Consider the following 11,988-nt stretch of genomic DNA (forward strand, 5'->3'; position numbering starts at 1 on the left):
CATGAAATGAAAGCAAGGAGCTCTCCTACCTAATGGAGAATGAAACCAACACTACTGAAAGATGACTGAATCAATGAGATTAAAGAAGAAATTAAAAAATACCTTGAGAGAGAGAGAGAGAGATCTACATGGCAGCAAAGAAATGCTGTAAGTTCCCCCATAAAAACAACTTATAGGGAGAAAAGGCAGATGCTTGAGAGAACCAGGACACTTCAAATAAACTGGCAAGGGCCTCCCTGGTGGCGCAGTGGTTGAGCGCTGTGTTGCGAAGCTGCCCGCAGCCTCTGCGGTGGCGGTTCGATCCCTGGCTGCTCCCCGGCCACTGGAGGAGGGTCCCGCATGGCGCGCAGACCCCTCCTGCCACCCGCTGCTCCACTCAGCAGTGTACCTCAGTCCTTCTGCCTGCTCTGCTCCCCTCTTTGACTCTGGTGAATTCTCTCACCCTCCCGTGCCTCTCTCTGTACACAGTGCTTGTATAAATAAATAAATAAATCTTTAAAAAAAAAGATAAAATGGCAAATGCTGGCAAACTGCCCGAAGAGGAATGTTGCAACAAAAGAGGATGATAAGTGAGGAAAGCATCAGAACCCTGCTACCCTCCCCACCCATAAAATAGGCACACTCCGACCATCAGAAAGGAGAAAAAAAAAAAAAACAAGAACAAACTAGATATCAAGCGGGGCAGTGAGTGGAAAGGAACTGCTGCAGGCACTGAACCCTGCAACCAGGAACTGTGGAGAACAGTGCAGGAATCACCACAGAGGTGAGTGAAAAGCACAGGGTAATTGCAAACTTGGTGCCATTAGTGGAGGATAAGGACTCAGCTGAGAGAAAAGCAAATAGCCAAAGACCAGCTAGTAATCTTGTGCAGAAAAGTGTGCAGTGCTCAGATAGCATATATGGACCGTAGCTTCCCAGGTCCCCATCCTCACAGCCTAGGATGGTGGGGTGACAAGCAGGAGCCTTCACTGAAGTGAATGACCCTCACTGGGTAATCAGAAACCAGGCACCCTGGCTCAGGAGCATGATGCAAAAGGCACCGTATCTAAGGGCACTGAGCTGGGCTACCTACCACCAGTCCCAAATCTGAGGGCTTTGAAACTGAGAACTGGGACATGAAATTTGGGGCATGGGATCCCCACGACAGCAGAGAACAGGGCAGACACAGTACCCCACACCTTTGAGACTCTTCACACCACACCCCATCTGTTCTCCAGAGGCTTATAGGGAAAAAGCGCATAATGGAAGGATATTAGGGAAGATCTCTGGCATCACCTAGTGATCAGAACAAAATCACCAAATACCTAATAGTTGAAAGCTAGAGATTCAAAAACCACCCTCAGGCTCTGGGAGGGGGCGGCCATACAAAATGAGGTGAGAAGAAAAAAAAGGACATGGAGAAAGATTACTGAAGTTCCCACCTGACAACCCGCATTCTGGAACTGAGAGGGGAGTACAGGATTTGGGGCCTGGGACATGACATAACAGCGGGCACTGTGCAGGATGACAATAAGCATTTTTGTATCTGAGAGCCCTAGAATTGAGAACTAGAGTGCAGAATTTCGGGTACAAGATCCACACAGCTGCAGGCAAAGCACCAGATGAACAAAGGGCAGACACAGCACCCACCTTGGACAATAGCCCCTGTGTTGAGGTACTTCCCTACCCCCTTCTGTTTTTCACAGAATTAGTGGGAAAAAACACAAGTCAGAAAGTTCCAGTCTCTGGCACCACCTTGTGATCAGAATAGAATCACCAATTAGCTGATAGTTGGAAGGCTATGACTTCAAGATTCCCTGCTGGAACTGTGTAAATACAGAGGGAGGAAAATGCAATGTACAGTGCCCAGAAACACAGCTACAGCATAAACATCCTGGTGGAATTTTGGCCTACCAGTGCTGAATTTGGTCTGGTAAGCACCCGAAAGACATGCCTACCAATACCAGAGGTACAACGTCACAGCACATAGAAAGCAAACAGCAGGAAGAAGGAAAAATATAAATAACCAAGCAAGCACACAGAGGAAAGACACACCACAAAAAGAAAAACAAGTCACCAGATAGCAAAAATGACATGGAAGAGCCTCCGCTGGTGGTGCAGCGGTTGAGCGCTGGGCTGCAGGGCTGCCCGCAGCCTCTGCAGTGCTGGTTCATTCCCTGGCCACTGGTGAGGGTCCCACACACACACACAAAAAAAAATGACATGGAGGAACTTCTCTGCCTGTCATATAGAGAATTTAGAATCACCATGATTAAAAAATATAAAGAATACAAAAAGGAAAAAAATATATAAGACAAATAATCAATGAACTGAAGAACAAAACTGAGAACTTAAGAAAGGAAATAAAAGAGAAGGAGGAGACCGAAAGATTACTAGAAGTGACAGAGATCTTGGAAAATCATTGACAAGAGAATTGAAGAAATGGAAGAGCAGATAAGTACTCTCAACGATACAGAAATTTAAAGAGAGAGAGAGAGAGACAGAGAGAGACGAGAGAGAAGTACAAAGGAAGAAGAATGAGGACACTCTTCAACAATTATCAGACTCCATGAACAGAGGGCATATAATAATTACAGGCATTCCAGAAGGTGAGGAGTGAGACAAAAGATCTAAGAAAATATTCAAGGAGATAATTCAAGAAAAATTCCCAAACATGAAAAAAAGACAAATATAGACATAAAAGAAGCAAGAAGAACACCCAATTACACCATTAAAAAAAAACTAGAGCAAGGCACATAATAGTGAAGATTGCAAGAGATCAAGACAAGGAAAAATAAAGAAACTGGCAAAGGGAGAAGAAACATATAATTTATAAGGGAAAACCAATGAGGTTAACTTCTTCAGAGAAGTTCTGAAGAAATACAATGGGCAAGAAGAGAATAGAGTAATATATCCAACAAACTTCAAGACAGCAAATGACAACCAAGAATACTTTACCCTGCAAAACTCTCCTTTCTCTATGAAGAAAAAAATAAAGACCTTCTCAGACAAACAGAAACTCCAGAAATGCATTACAAAACTAAACCCCCACTCCAAAAAATTCTACAAGAAGTCCTAAAGCCAAAACCAACAGAGGAATAAATAAGAAGAACAGAAAAAAGCAAGGAATAAAATCACAAAAAGGTAAATACAGATGCCAACATATTAACTCTAAATGTAAATGGACTAAATTCATATATAAATGGACACAGAGTAGCAGGCTGGAATAGAAAACAAAATCCAACCTTCTGCTGTCTCCAGGAAACACTATTAAAAATAAAAGATACCATCCAGTATTTTTTCTTTTTCTTTTTGGCTTATTTCGCTGAGCATGATCCCTTCCAGCGCCATCCATGTTGCTGCAAATTGCATGTGTTTATCTTTTTTGAATGCTGAGTAATATTCCATGGTATCTATGTACCACAAGAAAACTTAAATAAGGGACCAGGAAAATGAATAACTATAAGAAAGTGAAAATCAAAATCAACAAAAAACTATGAACCAGAGAAATTTTTGGGGGGTGGGGGCCGGGAGGGGAGGGATTGGGGTCAGAATGGGGCATTTGCAATTGTATGGGGGAATATAAAAATAAAATTTATTATTAAAAAAAAAATAAAAGATAAACATAAACTGAAAGAAAAAGGTTGAGAAACAATGCTACAAGCAAATGGACCAAAAAAGGCAAGAACAGCTATATTTATATCAGATGAAATAAACTTCAAATTAAAAAAGGTAAAAAGAGACATAGACAGACACTACAAAATGATCAAGGGAACAATACAACAGGAATATATAGCACTCATCAACATATACTCGCCAAGTGAAGGAGCACCAAAATATATTAGACAATAATTATCACCTCTGAAAACAGACATTAAAAATGAATATGTAGTAGAAGACTTGAACACCTTCCTCTCACTAATAAACAGATCAATGAGACACGAATAAGCAAAGACACTAGAGCCCTAAATAAAGACATAGAACTCATGGCCCAACAGATATCTCTAGGACACTACACACCCCAAAATCCAAGTAAACATTTTTCTCAAGTGTATATGGATCATTCTCCAGTACAGATCACATACTAGGCCACAAGACAGAAACATGAAGTTCAAAATCATTTCAGCTATGTTCTCTGATCATATAGGTATCAAACTAGAAATAAATCATGAAAAGAAAACAAGAAACTCTCCCACCTCATGGAGACTGAAATCCACAATATTAGATGACCACTGGACTAATGAGGAGATCAAACAAGAAATTAAAAAAATACTTTGAGTGCCTCCCTGTTGGTGCAGGTGGTTGAGCGCCAAGCTGTGAAGCTGTCCACAGCCTCTGCAGTGCAGGTTCAATACTGGCTGGCCAGTGAGGATCTCACATGCCGTGGCAGACCTCTCCTTTCTCACCCACTGCTCCCCTCAGCAGTATATTTTGTCAGTCTGCTTGTTCTGTTCCCTGCTCTGTCTCTGGTGAATACTCTTGCTCTCCCAAGCATCTGGCCTGTGCTCTGGTTCTCGTATAAATAAATAAATCTTAAAAAAAATTCTTTGAGTTTAATGACAAAGATAACACCAATTTCCAGGATCTAGGGGGCACAGAAAAATCAGTAATAAGAGGAAAAAATATAGCAATACAGGTTCACATCAAGAAACAAGAAAGAACTGAAAAAAAAAAAAACCTAATCTTGCATCTCAAAGAACTAGAAAAAGAACAACAATAAAAACAACAACAAAACTAAAACCAGTAGAAGAGAGGAAATAATAAATATCAAAGCAGAAATAAATGAAATAGAAACTCAAAAAAATCTAAAAGATCACTGAAACTAAAAGTTGGTTCTTTGAAAAAATAAATAAAATGGACAAACCAGTAGCCAGGCTCACTGTCCGGGCCAGCCGGGGAGATCAACGCGGTACCCGGGGGAGGAAGCAGGGGCTTGGTATAGGACAGGGGTACATGAGGAGTGGAGACAAAGCCAGGATCATCGCCAGTCTCATTTATTCAGGAATGTGTACAAGGTTATATAGGGTTCAGAGGGGGAGGTCTCTTGTTATCTCGAACAAGGAGAGACCACCAATGCAAACAAGCCACAAGGAGCAAGCAGGGGGAAGGGTTCAGTCGTCACAATAGGAAACTTGAAACCTTTACTGGAGCTAACATTCAGTACCTGCTTCAGGCAAGAACCCGGATGTTCAGGTCTGGGCCCCAGGACTGGGCCCCGACAGATCCTCCTTTTCTATTATTTCTAATGGGAGAGCAAGAAGACAAAACCCCTCGGGGACTGCGCCTGTCTTAGGTCGTCAGGAGTCACAGACGTGTGGCGATTTAGCACCTCAAGCCATTTTGAGTCTGCCCCCGATCTTACCCGTCATTGGCTGACCAGTCCATCGCACAGGGGAAGGGGGTCTTATTTCTTCAGACTAAGCATAAGTCTGAGTAAGAGCCTCCCTTATCTCGCATCTCCAACTTATGGTAATGTACCTGAATGGGTTTTGCTTGAAGGGCCTGAATCTGTTGTCTTACAAAGGTGATTATTCTGTTAAAAATTCAAGGACCCAGGACAACCAATATCAAAAGGGATAACAGGGGACCCATGAGGGGAAGAAGATAGGGTAAGAGTCCATTGAGACCAGTCCAGAGTGGGTTTTCAGCTAGTTCCTGGCGTCTTCTTTCCAGGTCATTTGTAACTGTTGGATTTTATTGCGGACGATTCCTGATTTGTTGGCGTAGAAACAGCATTTCTCCTGCAGGACCAAGCAAATACCCCCCTTTTTCGTTGTTAGCAAATCAAGGCCCTGTCGATTTTGAAGGACTACCTCAGCTAAGGAGTCAACCTGATCCTGAAGATCCTGAATAGTACTAGAAAGAGCATGAACATCATTAATAAGTTGTTGAGACAGTTTAGTATATTGTGAGAGCGATATGCCCAATCCAGCTGTCCCTGAGGCCACGGCAGCAGTTATACCCAGGCCTGCAAATAAGGGAATAAGGTGTACTGCTCTTTTACTTTTACTGAAAAAATGGTCAACCGTTGGAATGGGCATGACTCACTTCCAGGAACAACGTCTATGTCGGGTAGGAGAAAACCCAACACGTATTGACCGGTCTAGTTAGCCGGCAATGGATGCGATTCATTTCCAGAATGCCGGAGGTGCCTCTCTCTGTGCTCCGAACGGTACCGACCTGGGCCGGCCGGTTTACGCAGGCTGCCTGGTGTGGTACCCCCGCCCCCGGAGGGGTCACCACGTCTGAGGAGGTGAACGTGCGGACACACTTGGGTGCAGCGCACTGTGGCCCAGAACTGCCGATCAAGCCATCCTCCTGCCTCAGCCTCCCATGTAGCCTGGGATTACAGGCGCGCGCCACTGCACCTGGCGTATCAGAAAACTGGATAGGCTGAACCAAAATGGGAACCATGAAGGAGCAATTATGGTCGGGTGCAAGTGAGGTATTGGTTTTTGGAAAGGCCAAAGGCACAGGGAAACCCATTTGTAAGCATAACCAACAATTATTGGCCAGTGAGGAATTTGTTAAATTAAGTAGATTGAAAGAGGAGTGGAGGATATTAAAAGTATTATAGTTAATGCCCAACTTTTGTCCTTCAGCAGGAAGGGCAAGTGGATGGTAGCTAAGCGCAGTGCAAGCTGTTTTAAGATTGTACTGACAAAATGATTTCTGGCTTTGTCTTGAGGACCTCCTCCATTGGTGACATGTATTGGGGCAGTAGTTGCCCAGCACACTGTGTCACCCACCTTTTTGTTAGCACCACAGGTGGTCAGCAAGGTAGAGGCCTGTGGCTGACTTGCAGGGGATGTCTTGATAAGAACAGCAGTATAATAACTCTTATTAGTATTGGCCGTACATTTAGAAAAAGTCTTGTAACATGAGGAGTGTACTGACTCAGCAAAGGAAGTGCAGGTACACTGCCCTCCATGTGAGGGGCCACCTATAGCTGTCCGGAGGCATTTATAGCTGGACTTACGCCTGGAGCCTGCAACAGTGACCAAATATGCGATGTGGCCAGGTCAAGTAATGTAAGAGACATACCCATTAGGAGCGGTAGAGAAATAGCCCCACCTGTACTCACAAGGTTTACCATGAAGATGTTGAGTCAAAGACACAATCTTGCCTGGATCCTTGAAGCCGGCAAAGGCCGAAGAGAAAATTAACACCTCAGCATAGAGGATGAACCAGAAAGCGGTCACCATGCTGTAACAAATCTGTAACAAATCTGACAAGCCATTCAGGCAACCATCGGGCTGCATCATGAGTCTGTGAAGAGACACATACTGATCCCCTTCCCCAGATCAGAAATGGGTCAGGGCCGTACCAAGCATTGTCCAAAGGGTCCTTCCATTTTACCATTGCTAATTGATTTTGCGTTTCCGTATGCCAGAAACGATCGGCCGCACTTTTTGCCTGAGCATCAAGCCTTAAGAAATTTAGGATGAACAGAGCATGGTTTAGCGTGTTGCGGGGGTTACCTTTAGAGATGTACCAGGAACCATGTAAAATCTTTTGGATGGTGGTTTTTAATGAAAGATGGGCACGCTCAACTATGCCTTGTCCTTGAGAATTATAAGGGATGCCCGTGGCGTGGTGAATGGACAGGGTAGAGCAAAAATTTTTGAAGGCCTTTGCAGTGTAGCATGGGCCATTATCAGTTTTAATACGTTTTGGGATCCCCAAAATTGAGAAACAGTGGAGCAGGTGTGCAATAACATGTCTAGAGGTTTCACCTGTTTGAAGGGTGGCAAGGAGAAACCCACTGAAGGTATCCACAGTAACGTGGATATACTTAAAATTACCGAATTGAGAATTATGGGTAACATCCATTTGCCAGAGGGTGTTGGGGATGAGGCCCCTGGGATTAACACCAAGATGGGGCACAGGAAGACCTGTCGCGCAGGTGGAGCAGGCTTTTACAATTTGTCTGGCTTGGCCACGAGTAATCTTAAACAAAAGCCGTAATGAGCAAGAGTTGAGATGGTGAAGGTCATGAGCAGCCTGTGAGCATTTCAAAAGTCCATGGGTTTCCAGCCCATTTATTTTCTCGGCCCAGGTCCCTACAGAGATTCTGAAATTTAGTCCTTCAAAGTAAGTGATCTCTGCTGTCAAGGACAGTCTTTACTAAAGTTTGTCAATCTAGGGGAGTGAGCCACCCTTCTGCAATAGAATCAAGAATTGTGAGAGTGAAAAGGGCACTAGCACCATACTGGGTAACAGCGGTTTTTAATTCTTTTAAATGTTGAAAATCATGTGGCTGGTGATAACGGTGGCATTGGCCTTGAACATCTGGAGCTTTGATAACAGGGAAGACACAAGCCGCGGATAAGGGCTTTTTGGGAGGCAGGAAAGCAGACAAAGCGGCGGGAGCCTTGGGGGGAGGAGATAAAATGACCTTGGCGCTAACCCTGCCCCATAATGGCGGCTTTAAGGTGATGTTGGCTTCAAGCCAACCCCATAACAGGCGGCTTTGAAGTGGCCTCAGCATCACCCCTCCCCCGTAATGGCGGAGCAGGATCTGAGTTGGATGAAGAAGTTAATTGGATCTGTTGAAGTTGAAAGGAAAGTTTATGATAACGAGCCTGTAGGCAGATGTGCTCCTCAAGGTGGGCGATTTTGGTTTTAAGGTCGAGATTAGGGTCAGCGAGTTGTGAGGGTGCAGAGGCAACAGCGGCTGTGTAATAAGGAGGAGAGTGGGGATTGTAACAGACAGCCTCCTCCCCCACATTGCCCCAATCTACCTCGCCAGCCTCAGGATCCTACCCTTTATTGAGAGGGGGAGGGAGTTGCGAAGCAACTTTTGTGTTGCTATTGGAGTTAAGCAGTAGAAAAACTCCGTCCTCTACTTCAGATGAGCAAGGAGGGTTTGTAGCCACAGAAGTAAACTTGCTCAAAGAAGGATAAATTCTGTTTTTCTTTTCTATTTTGGGCCGGTCGGGAGAGGCCCTTTCATTTTTCCCTAAGGGTTCTTTTTGTTCTTCTTTGGATGGATTGTCCTCCACATCACTGTGAAACGGAATTAAGTCCTCACAGTGATCATTGGGGGATAGGGCCCCTGCCGTGCTGGGGGAAGCACTTCTAAGCAGTTGTTCTGTTTGGCAACTGGTATCTTTAATATCAGGGTAGGCTTCCTTTTTTGAAATTAAATCATTAATGAGATTCCAGTATGAGAATGTCGTCACTGGAATTTTTTCAGGGCCAAAGGCTTCATAGAAGTCATTTAAAGCATCTCCTACCCGTTTCCACCTTTTTTGATCTATTGTGCCCTCTTGAAGGAACCAAGGACACAGGTCTTGAACAAAATCAAAAAAGTGGAGTAGATCCTTTTTTGTGACCCTGACTCCTCGCGTCCTAAGTGCCTCTTTTAATTGCTTCACATATATCTCATGCTGGCTTATTGCCTGTCCCATGATTCAGACGCTGTACCTGAGCTTACCTTATCCACGACGTGGCAGGGTCCCACGTCGGTAAGGCTTCCTCCTGAGCTAGCTAGCTTCCTTTTCGGGTGTCTTCTCCCTCTGTAGTTCTTCCTCGTACCCGGGCCCCACGTTGGGCGCCAAATGTCCAGGCCCGCCGGGCAGATCAAAGCGGTACCTGGGGGAGGAAGCAGGGGCTTGGTATAGGACAGGGGGTACATGAGGAGTGGAGACAAAGCCAGGATCATTGCCAGTCTCATTTATTCAGGAATGTGTACAAGGTTATATAGGGTTCAAAGGGGGAGGTCTCTCGTTATCTCGAACAAGGAGAGACCACCAATGCAAACAAGCCACAAGGAGAAAGCAGGGGGAAGGGTTCAGTCGTCACAATAGGAAACTTGAAACCTTCACTGGAGCTAACATTCAGTACCTGCTTCAGGCAAGAACCCAGATGTTCAGGTCTGGACCCCAGGACTGGGCCCCGACAGCTCACAACCAAAAAAAAAAAAAAAAAAAAAACTGGAGAAAACATAATATAAATAGAATTATAAATTAAAACAGAGAAATCACAACAGACTCCTTGAAAATCAAAATAATAATCAGAGATTACTATGAACATTTATATGTAATCAAATTCAACAATCTAGAAGAGATGGGCATATTCCTAGAATGATATAGTCATCCAAAGCTAGATAGAGAAGAAACAGAACACCTTGTCATACCAATTACAGGCAGCGAAATTGGAGTAGTAATCAAAGCACTCCACAAAGACAAAAGCACAAGCCTAGACAGCTCCACAAATGAATTCCACCAAATGTCCACCAATGAATTAGTGCCTATCCTGCACAAACTCAAAAAATTGAAAAAGAAATACTACCAAATAAGTTCTATGAAGCCAACATTACATTAATGCCAAAACCAAAGACACCATGAAATAAGAAAATTATAGGCCAATCTCCCTAATGAACACATATACAAAAATCCTCAACAAAATTCTCGCCAACATAGGCCTCCCTGGTGGTGCAGCAGGTTGAGCGCAGTGCTGTGAAGCTGTCTGCAGGCTCTGCAGCACTGGCTGGATTTCCAGACGGCCAGGGAGATTCCCACATGGTGAGGTAGACTTCTCCTGTCTTGCCCACTTCGCCCCTCAGCAGTGTACTTTGGTCCTTCTGGCTGTTCTGCTCCCTGCTCTGTCTCTGGTGAATTCTCTCACCTCCCGCTACTCTGGCCTATACCCAGGTGCTTGTATAAATAAATAAATATTAAAAAAATAATATTCATAAAATATATTTTTTAAATTCTCACCAACGGAATCCAACAATGCATGAAAGGAAAAATACCCACAATTATTTGGATTTATCCCAGGGGCACAAGAATGGTTCAACATATGAAAATCGATCAGTATAATCCAACATATCAATAAAAAGAAAAATAAAAAAAACATATGATCATATCAATAGATGCTGAGAGAGAATTTGACAAAGTCCAACATCCATTTATGATGAAGGCCTATGAAATTCTCAGGATAGAAGGTACATACCTGAACATGATAAAAGCCATATACGACAAACCCACGGCCAATATTATTCTCAATGGCGAAAAGTTGAAGGCCTTTCCTATAAGATCAGGAACAATACAAGGATGTCCTCTGTCATCACAGCTCCTCAATATAATACTGGAGGTCCTGGATAGAGCAATAATAAAAGAGAAAGATATAAAAGCAATCCAAATAGGGAAAGAAGAAGTAAAATTATCACTATTTGAAGATGATATAATATGCAACGAAAAACTACTCAAAATAATCAACCAGTTTAGTCAAGTAGCACGACACAAAATCAACACACAAAAATCGGTGGCCTTCCTATACACAATCATTCTGAAGAAGAAGAAATCAAGAAAACCATCAGAATTGAATTCAGAATTGAAACAAAAAAATCAAAAACTTGCGAATAAACCTAACAAAAGAGGTGAAGGAGTTATACAAAGAAAATTATAAAATTTTGTTAAAAAATAGAAGAAAAAATGAAGTAATGGAAAGGCATCCCCTGCTCATGATTGGAAGAATTAACATTATCAAAATGGTCATACTACCAAAAGCAATTTAGAGATTCAACACTATTCCAATAAAAATCTCAATGACATTCTTCAAAGAAATAGAACAAATATTGATGGAATTCATATGGAACCACAAAAAAACTGTGAATAGCCAAAACTCTACTGATGAAAACAAAGGATAATGGAGATATCACACTTCCAAATTTCAAGCTATACTACAAAGCCATAATAATAAAAACAGTATGGTTTTGGAACAAAAACAGAGAAACAGACCAATGGAACTGAATATAGAGGCCAGAAATAAAGCCACATTTACATGGAAAACTAATCTTTGATAAAGGAGTGAAGAATATGCACTGGAACAAGGACAGTTTGTTCAATAAATGGTGCTGGGAAAACTGCACCACCACATGCAAAAGAATGAAACTAGACCACTAACTCTCACTAACTCGCACAAAAATCAACTCAAAATAGATAAAAGAACTGGACATAAGATATGTAGAAGAAAGTACAGGTAAAACACTACAGGCATACA

The 11,988-nt window shown here is 42.9% G+C and overlaps 1 pseudogene; it reads right to left on the reverse strand.

The window, feature by feature from the left end:
• LOC119242207 (olfactory receptor-like protein OLF4) overlaps nt 1-5,348 on the reverse strand; it is a 40,244-nt pseudogene extending 34,896 nt beyond the window's left edge.
• Between the last annotated feature and the right edge of the window lie 6,640 nt (nt 5,349-11,988).

This window comes from Talpa occidentalis, unplaced genomic scaffold (assembly GCF_014898055.3).
Source record: "Talpa occidentalis isolate TD23 unplaced genomic scaffold, MPIMG_talOcc4v2.1 talOcc4.12, whole genome shotgun sequence".
In the NCBI taxonomy this organism is placed as follows: Eukaryota; Metazoa; Chordata; class Mammalia; order Eulipotyphla; family Talpidae; genus Talpa; species Talpa occidentalis.